At 34.4% G+C, this 16,950-nt stretch overlaps 1 protein-coding gene across 17 annotated transcripts in view; it reads right to left on the bottom strand.

Moving 5' to 3' along the window:
• LOC105833674 (voltage-dependent calcium channel type A subunit alpha-1) overlaps positions 1 to 16,950 on the bottom strand; it is a 165,607-nt gene that overhangs the window by 85,408 nt on the left and 63,249 nt on the right. The gene's annotated exons all lie outside the window — the stretch shown is intronic.

Genomic DNA, 16,950 nt, shown 5'->3' on the forward strand with positions numbered 1-16,950 from the left:
TTCTATTTGGAAAAGAGACACATATATTATTGCCTTTAAATAAGATTATTGTATTAAACTGTAATAAATTGTTAAGTTATAATACATTGTATTTATTATGTTTAAATAATGATTTATATAAGTTTAAATCTATTAAATAATAATTAATTATACTTAAATACTAATTATATTTTCATAATAATAATGATAAAATAATTATATGTATACATGTCCATTATATATTTTAAATATTTTAAATCTACTTGCAAAATTTGTTACATACCTATCCGAATACAAAGGTAATATCTGACTAATAATTAATTTTAATGCAACGTTGAAAAATTTTAATAATAAATTTATTGCAAATTATTTTTTGCCAAATACTATGTGACAATTAATTAATTGAAATTATATTACAATGTTAAGCAGAATGTAAATGTACAAGGTAAAGGTTTTCATGTTTCCTATCGAATATAACCAGACACGATATTACGCTGCATGTAAATACTTTGAGAACGACCATGTACCTAGAAACTATTTCTAATATACAACAGTGGTTATATTGACGTTTATGACGAAATCGATAATACACATTCAGGAAGTTTGAGTAATATTTAAACTAATATCACATTAATATTATAAATAAACTAAACTTTAAAAAAAATTAATCTTTAGAAATTATCAAAATTGTTGATTTAGGAAGTTCCATTCTTCAATTAATATGTATTAATTTAATTCGTAACGAGGGCGATCTTACATCACTTTGAATCACATAGTTAATTTTACGTCGATATTTTGCATTGTCACTTGATGTTCATAAGGCATAGCACGTGATAGAATTAATTTTATTCGTCATTCTGTTACAAAGAGGAACTACGTCATTTTGGATTACAGATAATTTTATATAGACATTTTGTATTGTATATATCATTTAATGTTCACACACATAAGACAGAAAATATGTAACAATATAATAATTAAATAATAATTATAAACCTCTTAAAATTTTAATTTTATTTACGTTATAAATAAAAATATAATTTGTTTTTTTCAAACAAAATTTGCGAGAAGATAAAACAAAATAAAATTCATTTTGTTTTTTATTATTTTCAAATGTCACAAGAATTATTTTCAAATTTTTAATATTATACATATTTATTATTGATATTGTACTTTTTAACATTAAAATCAGTCCGTAAGTTAACGAAGTATGAATCAAAAATATATTATAAAAAATAATAAACTTTATTGAAAAGTCACAGAATGAAATTTCTTATAAGTTGCACTATGTTTCTTCCACGATTATATAAAACGATAAGTTAATATTGCCATTTGATAAGAACTATCTTCTATTTAACTAATTATTCAAATAAAATAGTCATGCAAAACAAAAGATACTTTCGCTCAACTAGCGAGCATGTGCTCTTGCCCTACTGATCGTATTAACTTCTATTTATCCCCTCACAAGTCTAGCTGGCGGGCTTTTTCGAAGCTTAGCCCGCAAACTCGTCGAATACCACCAGGTGTCACCGTTCACGAGTACACCAGTGTGCGTGACAATTCGCGAACGTGCGTGAGCTTTCGCTTTCGTTTGTGTGCGTCGAACCGATACCGCCGGGGGTTGGTGGTGCATGCGCCCTTTCGTTTTTCAAGGGTAGGGATGAGCTTTTTCGCGCTGCACCCCCGTATACGGCAAGCTTCGGGCCCCGACACTTTGACAGTAATAGAAATGATTTTACAAATGTGGATTCGCGCGATCGCGTCGAAATTTCAGAATATTGAGACGACCGAGTGAGCGTCTCAAATCAAAATAATCCGTTGGAATTCGATTGGATTAAAGAGTCCTTCAGAAAAGAGAGATGAGTCAACGCTTCCAATATATATATAACGAGCGCGTTAATTGGCCTTGCCGCGAATGAAACGAGGTAACGGCCTGAGCCGAGCCGCTGCTAAACGGCCACGATAAATTCCCGCACCTCGTTATCTGATGACCATTTTCTTGACGCTTCGTAGAAAGGCTGCCGGAAATGCACGCGGGAAGTCATCGTCCACGTAGCCGTAATTCAACCCGCGCGTGAGAACTTAATTAATTAATTAGACGTGGAGTGAGCCGCGTCATGAAAAGGTCCTCACGTTCTGAGTATATTATTTATACTATATATTGTCCGTCTCAAGTCACTATTTATTCATTAATTCCTTTATTAATATTTATTGAGAATTATTGAGAACATACGTTAAAAATAAAAAATCGAATATAGATAGTAACTTATGAGATTGAACATATTATACGTATAATTGTCTCTTGAGAAAGTAAAAGAAATTTCTTAAAAAGTGTACAGCATAACAGAATTGTGTGTATTTTAAACATACCTTTCTAAAAAAAAATTTTTGTGAATCATGTTAGGTCAACAAGGACTCTGAATATCCTTTCACTGCCTTGTGGCAAATAAGCTTCAGTTACGAATGTGCTTTGCACTTCTATCAAAAGTCGCTCGCAATTTTAGACCTTATCAAGATGTTATATATATTTTAGTCAAGAGTTCACATGAGAGATTGCTCCGATCGACTTCCTTTCAATCGAGGATTCCTTGATTAAGTTTTAAGTTGCCCTCTACTTTGAGAGATTTATAAATTGTTAATATTTTGAAATATAACCCTTTAATCCTAGACAAGTAGTTGCATTGTTCTTTAATCCCGATTATCCTAGAAACCCATACAACGTTAGCCTCGAAAATTAAAGGATTATATTTGGTGCCAAACATGGGATATAAATCACCAACTTGAATTCCCGCCCCTCTCTCTCTTAGACAGAATAACTTTGTTAATCGTAACTTGCTATTATATCACAAAACATACGCAATTGGATGCCTCCTGAACTAACGATGTAATAAAACACCGATTGATTTTGTTCTCTTGTGCCCACAGAATCGTAAAACAAAACGATTCAGCCAGCGTTTTTCGGAGCAATTCTTTCTCCTTATCTTTCCCTCTCTATCCTTGAATAATGAACACAAAAATAGACAGAGTGTGAGAGTGAAAGCGAGAGAGAGAGAGAGAGAGAGCTCGCGATGGCCGCGCGATTCGACGCGTATAAAGGAATCAGCTTTAAATCTGCAGAGCCCGCGAATGAAGGCGAGGGGATGAGCAGAGAATAGAAGGGGCGAAGGGGGATGGGATTGTCAGGGGTGGCAGCGGTAACAGCGACGGCGGCGGCGGCGGCGGCGGCGGCAGCGATGGAAGAGGCAGAGAGTGCAGGGGCAGCGTTCTGGGTTTCTGGGTTTGTCTCCCGTCCCCTCACTCCTGTCCGCCCTCGCAATCCTCGGTTTCCTCCTCCTCCTCCTCCTCCTCTTCGACCCCACGAGGTTCGGAAAGGCTGCTGTGCGCGCGGCGCACGAATGTGGAACAGTAGGTCAGCGCACTCCGTGACCCCCGCCTGCCGCGGCCTACCCCTCCTCGGTGCATGCACCCTGATACGATACGTACGACCAACCGGCCGAACCCTTCTTGCTCCGGTCTTCCCCGCACCGGCTCTACATCCGAGCGCTCTAGGCACCCTACTTCTTCCTCTTTGCTCCTCGCTTTCCCTCCTTCTTCTCCTCTTCCACCTGCAATGGTCCCGCGTCGTCTCATCCCGCGACCGATTGCGCTTTATCGTGAGGGTTGAGTTTACGCGATTCAGTTCTCGATTACGATCGCCTCCCAATCGAGCAATCGAAAGCGAAAAAAAAGGATGTAATATTCTGTACATAACGTTTTCCCGCGCGGAGGAAACGATTATCCTCGCGACGAGCGACGAAGGGAAGTGGAAAATCAGTTATCAGTTCTGCTCGTAATATTTACAAACTACCATTCATAAGATTCTTGATGATTATCGCTTAAAGCGAGGGAAATTCTGCACAGAGTATTTCCGAAGAGATGATCATTCATGTTGTACGACGATTAAAGTGCAGATAGTTCTATTACGTATAGTAGCTTTACACTATTTGCAAATTACTATTTGTAGCAGCAACTCTTGATGAAATCACCTAATGAAAGAGAGCGAGGAAAAATAAATCTTGTATAAATAATTGTCCACGTTAAACGATTTAAAAAATAAAAAAGATATATGATTGCTATTCTCGTCACTCTCTTGGAATAATTATTTAAAGCTGTATCTCTTAGTCTACATAGTGATAATATCACAAGTAAATTTTTATGTAAATATATTTTTTCGTAAAAAACAAATTCAAACAAGCTAAATATTTTAAATCGGAGATTGTATTTTTCACGTTCACGTTTAATAAAATGTGCTTCAATTTACTCTTCAGTATTTACTTTCCTATTAAAATATATGTCTCCGTACACATATTCCCTCGAATGTTTCACGTTGTTTGTAAGTTGACATTTTTAAGATGCATTAGATAAGCGAAAGTCTAAAGTATTTACGATTCTTCGTCAATATCCTAATATTAAAATACTTTTTTACTCTATTAAACAGAAATTTGTTCAAATTTTTGTTATTTCCATTTTTCACCTATTTTCATTTTATTCGATCACGTCGAGCGTTAAATCGTTTCGAGAACATCGGCCGTTCCTGCTCTCTCGCGAGACTCATCTTTCCTCTCTGCGAAACCGAAACTGTCGTGTTGATGCCGGAGTTACGAGCTACCCACCGAGACGACGATTCGACACCCTCGCCACGTACTTTAAGGTTCATTCGCGGAAAATCGATTTGCCAAGCCGCATTCCTCCGAAGAAAATATTGCCTCGCGTCGTCTCTTCTCCTCGTCTGGTGCGCACGCTCGTCAGATTTTACGTTCCAGTAAACGCGAGATTATTGTCTGCTTTCCGCACGCACGCGCTATTATTTACCGTCGACAACGGATCGTCGACAGCCACGAATGTACCAACAATTTTCGGCCATTACACAAACGTGTAGCGGGCGCGATATTCAAGTGGGGAAGATTTCGAGGACGGTGACTTTAAGTGCCAAAATAAACAAGCGTCTCTTAGAACCGCGACGATTGATTCCGCATTTTTACGAATTTCTGGTACTTTCGTTGTAACAATTGAGAAAACAGTCGATTCAAATATTCAAATCAATTTAATTTCTAAAAATAAATTGCAACATTATTTTCTCTTCTAAATAACTTTTAAATTGTTGGACAAGAGGTCAAATAACAACAAATAATTACCGTAATACGCGCGAATCTAGTATGCAAACTTTTGCTTGACTTCACTCGCTCGACTTATCGTAGAAACTGGGTCCATGTCCAACGGATATTGGAATCGATGCTGTTTAGCATAACAGATGTTTATTAATTTTCCACAATCACTCGGGCGAGTTAATCTCAATCAAAGGTTAAGTTTTCCGACAGAAATGTAATTCGACTTTGCAAAATGTTACCAATGTATGACACGAAAACACAAATATATTTTTGATTTTTAATTTACAATGATTTAATCAACATAATTTTTAATTCTAAAAATGTTGATTATCATTGCTGCCATAATAAAAATTATTTATAATGTAAAAGATTTATATTAAAATATTATTGTATAAGTCCTTTCTTTAAAAAGTACGTTTAATTTCCTTATTTCAATATCTTTTTAGCCTCATTTTTAAATTCTTTTTGAGCACCTCATTTTCTACAGAATTTTTCCCCAATTTTCTTTCTCACCATTATCATCCAATCTTTACTTGCTTCCTTTTTCGCTATTTAAACGCAATTTCAAGCCGAGGCTTCCATTTTAATTCCACGTAATCTATATGTTCACTCTCCTTACTCTTGGCGATGCCAATTTTCCATCTCCTTACTGGCGTACTTTAATCTTGGACCTGTTCTTTTAAATATTTCAATATATTCCATTACTTTCGGTTATCCTCAAATACCATATCTCAATTCCCGTACCCTGTCCATTCTATTCTGCTGCAGCACGTCTCGATGTCTGCATCCTAGTCCATTTCTCATGTCCGTCTCTTCCCACTTGTGTTTTGAAGTTTTGATTGAATAATAGTCGACCTATATATCATTCTTTCGTACTTTCTCAATTTCTTGTATACTATACGTTCGTGTCGATTCCGGTTTACACGCCATTGCTAGATAACAATGCATGATGTGTTACTATTATAGTGTCACAAAAAAACATTTTATTTCCAACTATTTCACGCTACAACAAGAATGCCACGTACAGCGACATTAAATAAAATCTACGCGCACACATATACCGTTGTATACATTATTCACCCATGACTTGTCCGAAAAAAAGCTCGTTTTTCCATCAGATTTTTTTTACGGATCTTATAACTATAATCTTTTTTCTGATCAGATCGATGTTTACACGAATTCCTCTGTTTAAATCCCCTAAAATCCGTTTAAATCCGTTGAATCATGCATCTCTGCGAAAGATCTGCCGGATTCTCTTCAGAACACGCACCGTATCCATAGTTATCAAAGACGGGAATCTGCGGAAAACCGAGCCGGCGACACACTCGCTTTCACGCCGCGAAACATGACGTCAATCAGTCGACGACGATCGATGCTATCAGTCCGATTGATATCTCTGGAAAAAAAAAAAGAGAAAGCGAAGAGCCGCCGCACTCGCACATTCGTGCTCATCGATCTGTTTTTCCATTCTGCCGTGAAAAAAGCCCTCCTTATTAATATCCGTGCACTATTTTTAATCCGATATTATTAACCGCCGCCATTACCATCCTGCCGAGCACGTGACGTGCGCTAATACATAGAAAAAAAATCGTCGACATAAATCTCGCACATCGGAGAAACAACAAAATTCCATCATGACAGCGGTTGATTGGAATCTCATTATAACGAGCCTATATGAAGTATAATACAAGGAATTTCGTTGTAACAAATACTTTATAAAAGGTAAATGGGGAATTGCTGAAATTATTGAGGCAGAACTTTTTTCGGCATTTCCTTACAAAATTTATTTTTACAGATTCATAAATATATATTCTTTTTGTACTATATATTATAATAAAAATAACGAATTTTTTTTCTGTAAAGTAAAATTCCATTCACTTCGTTCTGTTCATTTATTACAAAATAACAGCTATTAATTTTCGATTATATCATTCTATGTCATGTAATATATGTTCTTTTTCGGGTAAAAAAAGAATTTCCGTGATATTATTTGATACAATATCGACATATGATTAATTCTTACAAAATAAAATTCTATATATAAAATTTTAACGATCATAGAATAAAATGCTCTTGCGAACATATGAACTTATAACTTTGCTTTAACAAGATTGCATCCAGGATTATTGTCCATTGCGATATATACTTGCGATTCGATGTAACGAGATTTCAATACAAACTCAATTTAAAACATCAAATCGGGACGAAAAGTTCTTCCTTTTTATTCAGCTCGCACAGTTCAGTTACAGATAGTTATCTATGTCATTTTCGACTGACTGTAATCTTTAATAAACAATACTATACAATACTTTTACTTTTCTTTTCTCTGAAAGAAAGTTTCGCTTTTAGAAACAAACTAATAACATTTGTACACAATTAAATTTACAATGCAATGTAAAATTCTAGTCTAGATATTTTTTTCTCTTTTGAGCTAACAAAAGTTAGCGTAACGAAATAACATTCACATTATGTACTTTTATACAGACTTCAATGTATCTTAAAACAAGAAAATTTTCCAAGCGGTCTTTTCTCAGGCGTAGCATCTTTTTACCTTTGAAGGTTTGTGAAACATTGTGTAAAACAATTTCCACTGTCCCTTTTCGGAGCGGATTTCCGACCGCACGGACCGAACAGACGCAAAGGTAAAAACGACAATCGAGAAAAGACAAAAGAAACAAAAATTGAGAATCGAAAAGCAACGATCACGACAATGACAGCTGTCACGGAATGCTTCGGCATTCGACTTGCAGGTGCAGAAAACTTGACCGAGTTTTCGAGTCGTACGCGACGCAGGGCGACCCAGATTTCATCCACTGTTTTCCCTCCTACCCTTTCTTTTTCACCCTCCCATCATTCGCATCCCCGGGCTGAAAGCCTCCTGTTCTCTCTCTCTCTCTCTCTCTCTCTCTCTCTCTCTCTCTCTCTCTCTCTCTCTCTCTCTCTCTCTCTCTCTCTTCTCTCTCTCTCTCTCTCTCTCTCTCTCTCTCTCTCTCTTTTAGTCGGCTACTACCCTCCTATTACCTACAAACCCTCATGCAACAGTGCCATTTGCGTGGGGGATGAACCTCCTCTGGGTGACATTTCGGATCACGCAAGGATATCATTGCGTTTTGTTGATCCCATCGGGATTGAATAAAATATAAAGGTCCCATAAAAATGATATTAACTTTTCATAATGTACGTTTTAAAAAAATTGTTGCTTCTGCATTATAGGTTTTTTAACAATAGATTTTTTAAATTGTTGTAATTAAATTGTAAAAAGTTTTAAAAGTTATTGCACATTTATCAAGAAATATTACAATTCTTATAATATTATTTTTAACAATTGGATTTTTAATGTCAAATGTTAAAGAATAAAAATATTTATTGTGCTTACTTTTTAAGTCTTAAATAAATATTGATTGCGAATTTTCTAAAAATTAGTACTTTCGGAAATTAGACAATTTTTTTTGCGTTGCGTGACATTTCTTTCGGCTAATGAAAAAAAAACGTAAGTGCCCTGAAAAAAGAAAAGAGGGATTCGAATCAGCAATTAGGGTTTCCGGTAAGCTAATTCGCGATTAACACTAAGCTAACGCGTTAACACTAATGACTTTGCTCACTTGTTACACTCATGCCATTGATGTCAGCGTTGCCTTTAACTCGCCCTCAACTCGTCGTCGTAAAATGCACTTGGTCTCTTTTACGAACAGCTGTCACTCGCCTAGCCTCTATCAACCCCGGTGTTGCGCGTCAAGGGTGAATACTACCGGCGCGAATATTGTACGCGAGAGTATCGATAACGAAGTTTCGCGTGCTCACGAGAATGCTCTGAATATTAATCCACTTTTTGCAATATTGCGTCGCTCCTTTCATTTATCATCAGAAAACGCGATACAACACTTATTTATTAACAATATGTATAACGATATTTCCCACAAGATAATTATAAAAAAAAATCACGAAAGAGTAAAATCGAAAAACAATATGTTAACTTGAGATTAAGTAATAATTATATTGATTATTATAAACCTAAAAATTAATTGTTAAAATTTAAATATTAAACATACTTTATTATCATCCCCGAAAAACAAAAATTCCTACATTAAAAATATTAAATTTTCCTCGATAATTAGTAATTAAATTAAAATCATCTTCGTTGATGTCTCTAGAAATTTCTTCGGATTATCTGCACGTAATCAAATATCCCTGACGAGAATATCTAGAGATATGTCTGATTAATAAGATATATCTGAGTAACTATTTCTCGGTGGAGTTCTACCAAACATCTATAATTATCTGAACATTTATAAACGCCACAAATTTTTACATAGATATCTGATAATTTTCGGAAAGTTATCCACGGTGGTGACAGCTGTCAATTATTTGTAGCCATTTCGAAAAACAGATTCTTCAGACGGCGCGCTAATCGAGATATCCAGTTACCACGTATATTTTCGCGTTATTATCACGTTATCAGACGGGAATAAACCACGAGGCGTAAATCGAGCAACGCAAATTGATTAATTCGTCGCGCCAAGTATGGCGCTCGATGTTTACGGTATCGATTGCTAATGGCTGTTTGCCCGGATTTCAAGCCCTCAGTTGCGGCAATAACTCCATAATACACCCCCATAAGGTCACCCCGAACGGCGCGAGGGTGGACCTCTGTCGCGTCCATTCCAATGAAACCGGAAATGGCGCTTGTTACCCTAGGGTACCAAATCCAATTTATTTCGGGAGAAACGACTGAGGCGGCAGATGCATGCATACGTAGAATTCATGGAGAATTCATCGGTCATACAGCGAAATACTACAACGTTGCGGATTTTTGACCTTTCTAAAAAAAAAATAAACAAAATCATATGTCGGTATCTGGTATACCGTTCGCAAACAAATCATACGCGAATGTCAAAAGTTTAATTAAAAGGTGATACAGATTCTCTAGCGAAAAAGGAAAAATTTCCGGCAACATAGGCAAATATGCGTACAAAAGAGATTTGCAAGAAATACTCAAAAATATTTCTGTGAAATTGCGAAATGCAGATAGAATTTATTGAAGAAACAGAAGATCGAGCGCACGGCTGGTAAAATCAGATTGCCCTATTTCCTCAGGAAACATTATTCCAAAGTAGAAAATCAAATCGCAATAATTAAATATAATGCAAGATGACTCTGTGTGACATAAAAAGAGCACTTCGGAATGTTAAATCCTTTCATCGATTTTTAAAATCGACCTATTAATATCAATATCTTTCCAATTAAACTCGACATGAAAATTTTATTAAAATAAAATCTATTTAAAATCGAGCAAGGGATGAGATTTTATCAAATATTCAAATCATTTATTATAGATTACTGTTAAATAAATGGAGCATCTAAAAATTTAGCAGCACTTGGATTTATTATTTCAAGGCATCTGCAAATAAAATAAAGGACGGTAAATCTAGCGCACCCTGTATATAATATGATTATCAGCATCGGTATCGCGTGACGTCGCTCTCTTTAGCCAGGAATTATTACCCCAATTATCTTAATTACCGCGGTTCCTGCACTTTTTCGTATACGAAGCTAAAGTCGGAGTACTAACTGGAGATTGAGGACGAAATGAAGAGAAAAAAGTAGTAGGTTGGACGATTCACATTTTTGCTATCTGTCAGCCGGGGCAGTGCTGAGTTTATGAGAAACTTTATGAGAAGTAAAAATAAATGTCAAGAAAACAGAATATTGATACTGATCAACAACGAATACTGCAATAGCAATTGTGAATATTTACATTTAAAATATTCACAAAATTCGAATATCAGATATTGTAAAAGTTTCAATAAATCGGAAAATTAAAAGCTCTCAAAATCGTAATATAAGTTATGAAATATAAAACAAAGTATTATTATTGACACGATTTTGCGAAGTACAATATTTCGCACTTTTATATTTGCACAAGTTTATTATTTCTGTTTGAGTTTTGTAATCAATAGATTAATATCATCGGCTTTAAGCGTCAGTAAAATGCTATTCACGATTACTGCATTGTTTATTATCCATTGTATACTATTTTGTTCTCGTCTGTCCTAAGAGGAAGAAAGAGGCTTCTCTCCCGAGAGAAATGCACACGGGGAATCGGCCGATCGATTATTTGGAATTACCACGTTCGCGAAGAATATCGCGTTATTACGCCATTACCATCACGGCATTATAAAGAGAATAATAACGTACATGGCAATTAATGCGAGGAATTAATGTAGTACTACTTATATCCCGCGCTGGATAATTAATTACTATCGTCTTCGTATTATTGATAATATCAATCATAGCAGAGTTACCTAAAATCCTCCGCTATTCGCTTATACATCTATCAATTAATGCAATTATTACCAATTATTATCGAATTGCTATATTACTATTAATTATATCATTATTAGATGTACTATTATAGTTATATAATTATACTTCCCTAATAGCACAATACATTGGTAGTACATTGGTTAATATTGGCTAAACATTGGTTATATTGAGAATGTATTAGCCAATGTTTTCCCAATGTAACGTCAATATTGGTCATAAAATATTGATTCCACATTAGAATGCAATTAATGTCTAATATGAAAAATTAATTGGTTCAACATTGGCTACTTTACAATATTGGACTAATATTAGGAATATTGCTTTTACATTACTTACCAATATTGCGCCAATATTTTGTGCTACTAGGGTTATTATAATAAATTCATTTTTTATAATAATTAGTGTATGAAATATTTTAATAAATCTCGCGAAGCTAAATAAAAAAGATTAGTAAAGAAGATTTGCCTTTATATGATTCATAACGCAAATGTTGCATAATACACATTATTTTCTGTTTAATTAAAAATTTTTTTTTTTGCTATTATGACAGTTTTTGGAAGAACTGTACGCAAGTCTAAGTACACATTTCATTAAGAAAAAAAAGATGACTTGTGGCGGGAAGTGGGTGACCTGATATTTAAGCCATTAGGTACGGAAGGGTTAAGGGCCGCCTCATCGCGACTGCATTGTTCATTCTGAATCTTCCTCGTTCGCACTCCGTTTTCATCCTTCTTCCCATTTAGATCATATCTTAGCGAGACAATAAACCCAACGAACTGCACCGCGCTTGTAATTAAAGCGGACAGACCTTCATTTCTCAATAAAACCGTCGATTAAAAATAGATTTAGCATTTATATATATTCCTTTTAAATATATATAATGTACATGAATTAAATATAAAAACATATAACAAAAAATAATGTTTTTCGAGAGGGAAAGAAAGAAAGACTATATCTTTATATAATAAAAATTCAATAAATATATTACTTTAATTTAATTACTATAATTGAGAATTTTCATTATTATAATAGCTCTCATTATTCGACTAATTTTAAACAAAATAATATAAATAAAAGTAATTACAATGTAACAGAATAACTTAATTTACAATAATTAAAGATACGAAAAATGTATGGGGATACTTATCTAAAAAGAGTCATTCCTAGTATTCTCACTGAATCATTTTCATACAAATCTCGATCATAGAAGTTTGAAAGAAGATTAAAAAGACAACAGAAAGCAGGAAGACGATTGCGATTGACAGGAATTAGGTGGAATATGGAACGTCGAATTCTATTCGACTGTCTACTATTATCCTTTCTCGCTTTCATTCCTCGTACATCCCTGTCCAATCAGACCGCTGGCAGGTACGTGGGTGTCGTGGAGGTTGAAGATAAGTTGTCGCCACTGAGATGACTTTGGATAATTTTACACCACATCCGCGCAGAAAAGCGCGGTTTTTTATACGTTCACATGGCGCTTCTACGCCTTTAACCCTTCCGCCATCAAAGGCGAAGTAACGAGATTATTCTACAGAGCAGAATTAAGGGGACCAGAAGCCTTTGAAGAGCAAAAAAACTATCGCTCAGGGATTGATGTTCAAAGGTGGATCGCGAAAGTGTGACAAAGAGATAATATGACGACTTTAATACGCACCTTTATTAACGCTCCAATATCGAATATACAGGAAAATTGATAGGAAAAAGAAAACCGTGACCAGATATATTTCTGTAGATGTAATGTATAAAAATATTTTGTATAAAAATAAGAAATATCAAATAAATCATATTTCCCGAATCTTTTACAAAAATATAGGAAAATATATGTCGACGGTTTTATGTAGCACCTAAATATATATATATATATATATCTGCGAGGCACAAAGTTGTACTATATTTATAGAATGTCTTTGTTTGTTTGACTACATTGCACCTCGATAGAAGAGAAAACCAAACGAAAACAAGAAACACGAAGAATGATTTTTCCTCTATGTCGGGAATTAAAAGAAAAAAATTGCTGCGCAAATGCACTTGGTGTGATGTTTAATTTTTAAACAACTGCACTTAATTCACACGTCAAGTGCGGCACTTTCTCCGGGAAACCACGCATTGCAAAGTAAATAAAAAATATAGGCAAAAAGTGTCACGCCCGTTCATAAAGATTGCTGCAACAGTAACTTCTTTCTTGCAACTAGTCCAAAGCTAAACAAAAAAATTATCTGAATGAAAAGCAGTCCCTCTCTAAGTAAAAAACGAATTATCACGATTAATCTTTTACAAAAGTAGTACAAAATAAACTAATAAAATATATATCCTATGCATTATAAATGAAATGTTCAATGAAATGCTATCGTACCAATTATCGGTAAAAGAGCATTGATTTCTTTCGCGTTCTCTTTGAGTGCGTTCGATGTTTCTAAGAGAGAGCGGATCCAAACAGGACTAAAAAGAAGTAGGCTTTTCTTTGTGATTTAATACGGGCTTCCACTTGAATAATCGCTCACAATTGTCGTCTGAAATAACTTTGAGCAAGGCAGGTCAAAATATACAGACAATTAAGTATAATTAATTTAATCCACGGGATATCTCAATAAATGAAGAGATAATTTGCGATGAATAAGTGATATATTCGAGTGTTAACAATTGATTTCGTTTCGATCGGTGCAATTCGTCGAAAAAAGAAATGAGTAAAGAGTAGCGGTCTTCTACCTTTAATTTCTACTTTAGACAATTTTATCACGTAACCTCTTTAAAAATAAACGTAATTATTGTACTTAATTAGAGTATAAAAGATAGAAATGTTTCACAAAATTCTCATTTTAATTTTTTATTAATCACTAAATATTAATTTCAACATTCGACTTTTATTAAACTCAATTACAGTTTCTTTATCTCTTAGACGATAAAAGGTTTTTATCATCTTTATTATTCCCCAAAAATAATAAAGCTTCAATTTTGCACTTTGATATTTTTCAGTCTCCGCTCTGTTTTTCTTTTTTTACCGCTTTTATTAACGCTATTATCATATTATTATCGTTATCGTCGGTATAAGCTTGATTTCGACGATTTTATAAATTGAAATAACTACGACGTGTAAATGACGGAGGACATGTCCATCCTCACTGCAAGCTCATCCGTTCTCCTCGTTGAACTTACGTTAAAGGTCGAAAGTCATTGCGTACGCGGGATAACGTACGGCAGATAGGTATGCTATTCATGTGCTGTATCTGGCTACTAGTTAGCTCAAATGTAACGTCATTTCAGAAGCATGCCGATGACATCAACGACGCTATTGACATCGATGGTATTTCAATTATTGCTGTTTGGAATACAAGCAAAAATCGGATAATTGGCTATAACAGCTGTTATTACACGGTTTTCTTAACATTTTAATGTATACGTTGATTACGTTTATTTTTATATATTTACAGTACTCTTCTGTGGAAGTAATTAATCGATTAACAATTGAGACCAAAGTAACATTAAAGTACTAAAAATATTTTTCAACGTTCCAGGTCGTGCAGCTCTCGTTATCTCCTTTCTGCAATTTTTTGCAGCACTTATGTTCTTTCTCCTAGTTTTATGATCCAACTTTGTTAAGTTCACACTCCTCGCTTCCGAAACTTTCTTGCTTGTTGTTCAAGCGAGCGCCCTGCTTTCCGGCGAGCATACCAAATAAAATTTGTAATTAATTACATTAAAAATTATATCAAAAAGTTGAACGGGCAAACACGCGTCAGGATGGATTCCATTTATCTTTAGGCGCATTTAGAACAATGGACGAGTCATCGGCTTTCCCGGGAAATTTTTATCGTATCGGCGCAATTTGGACTTATTGCTTCACTTTTCCGATAGACCCGACCCGTCAGGGATTGATTTTCCTCGATATAGCCAGGCGACAATGACGGTGACGAAAACAACGTCGTTGGCCTGCGGCTTTCGTCATTCGCCGGGTAGCCCGTTGTAACGTCGCATCTGCGCGATTATATTGTGTAACACAGGAGTAGAGAATTTTAATCGAATCACACGATCGGTCTATCAAAGAGCGGCTTCACGATAACGTCACATCCGTATCGGCCAATGAGGATCGACCTAGAAATCACACGCGTCTTCATAAATGTATCATGAGCTTTCTATGGCTAAAACCATGATCGGCTGGCCAGAAACTGCACGAGAGATGATTCGACATCGCAGATAGATCGATTCTCAAATGGATCTACATTTCACGCCCTTTGGCCGCAGACTTATTTATAGTTGGAAAAACTATCTTCTATTATATAAAATTTTCAAAATTAAAATTTTTTGTCCATTTAATCTAATATCGATCATAAAAACCAATCAGTTTTATTAAAATTTCTTAATTAATTATATTAATGGGGAGATTTTGTCAAATAATTATTATATTAGAAACTGGATTTTTTCATCTTCCTATTTTGATTAAATCTAATGATGCAATTTCTTTTTCTTTCAAACAGCGTTTGAATTTATTGGTATTCTTTTTCAATAGATGCATGCAAATTATTTATTTAAGGGGAATATGTTGAATTATTGCAGTCGCTAAACTGAAAAGTCATTTATTGAAAAGTTATTAGTAAATGACTACTTTTAAAAAATGTAAAATAATGAAACTTCATAATAAAATTGTAAATTAATTTGTTTTTTTAGATCAAATTTTTATTCAGGTTTAAGTAGAATATATTTTTTATTTGAAAATGTAATTATATAATTTATTGTCATTAACTAGCGAACCAAATTCGAAAGCGGTTCATTAGTGAATGATTATTCATGCCAACAAATTAGAAATTGTATTTTAATATTCATGTATAAGTATTAGCCTTTTTAATTCTTAATGACTTTTAAAAAGTTAATTGTTACAAGGCTATTTTTAAATTAAAATATGTTTTTATATATGTATTCTTTTTGTTTTAAAATAAAAATTTGTATCATTAATTAACTAACCGTCCATTTACTGGAATTTTTTGCATTTTTTACTTTTTTAAAAAAAACTTTTTTTAAATTTTTTAGATGTAACATATGATATTTTTAAAGAATAAATATACAGCTCTTAGTATTCAGGGTTTACTTTTTTTTTATATATGTGCTATAATTCATAATATATGTCGTGAAATATTATATATCTATATTCGAATTTACAAGATAAGTGAAGAGCAAAAGAATTATGATTTAATGGAAGCTGGAAAGCTCCAGCCTTAAAAAGACATCCCGCTGAGCAAACGACGAAGAAAGCTCAGCAATATGCGAAGGCACGTGCCTCGTCTAGCAGAGATAGCAATAATTTCATTTTCTTCGATCGCGAAGACCCTATCACCCCGTGTCAACGAACAACCAGACGTCCTAACTCAATAATAAAGCTGTCAACATAAAAGGGCTGAATCCATTTCGATATATTACAGTCTCTTTAATCACAATCTTCAAACCTTCTTTTCTCTCTCGATTTTTAGATGTAATGTATATCGTTATCTTACATTATATTCCACAC

The sequence above is a fragment of the Monomorium pharaonis genome, chromosome 5 (assembly GCF_013373865.1).
Source record: "Monomorium pharaonis isolate MP-MQ-018 chromosome 5, ASM1337386v2, whole genome shotgun sequence".
Taxonomy (NCBI): domain Eukaryota; kingdom Metazoa; phylum Arthropoda; class Insecta; order Hymenoptera; family Formicidae; genus Monomorium; species Monomorium pharaonis.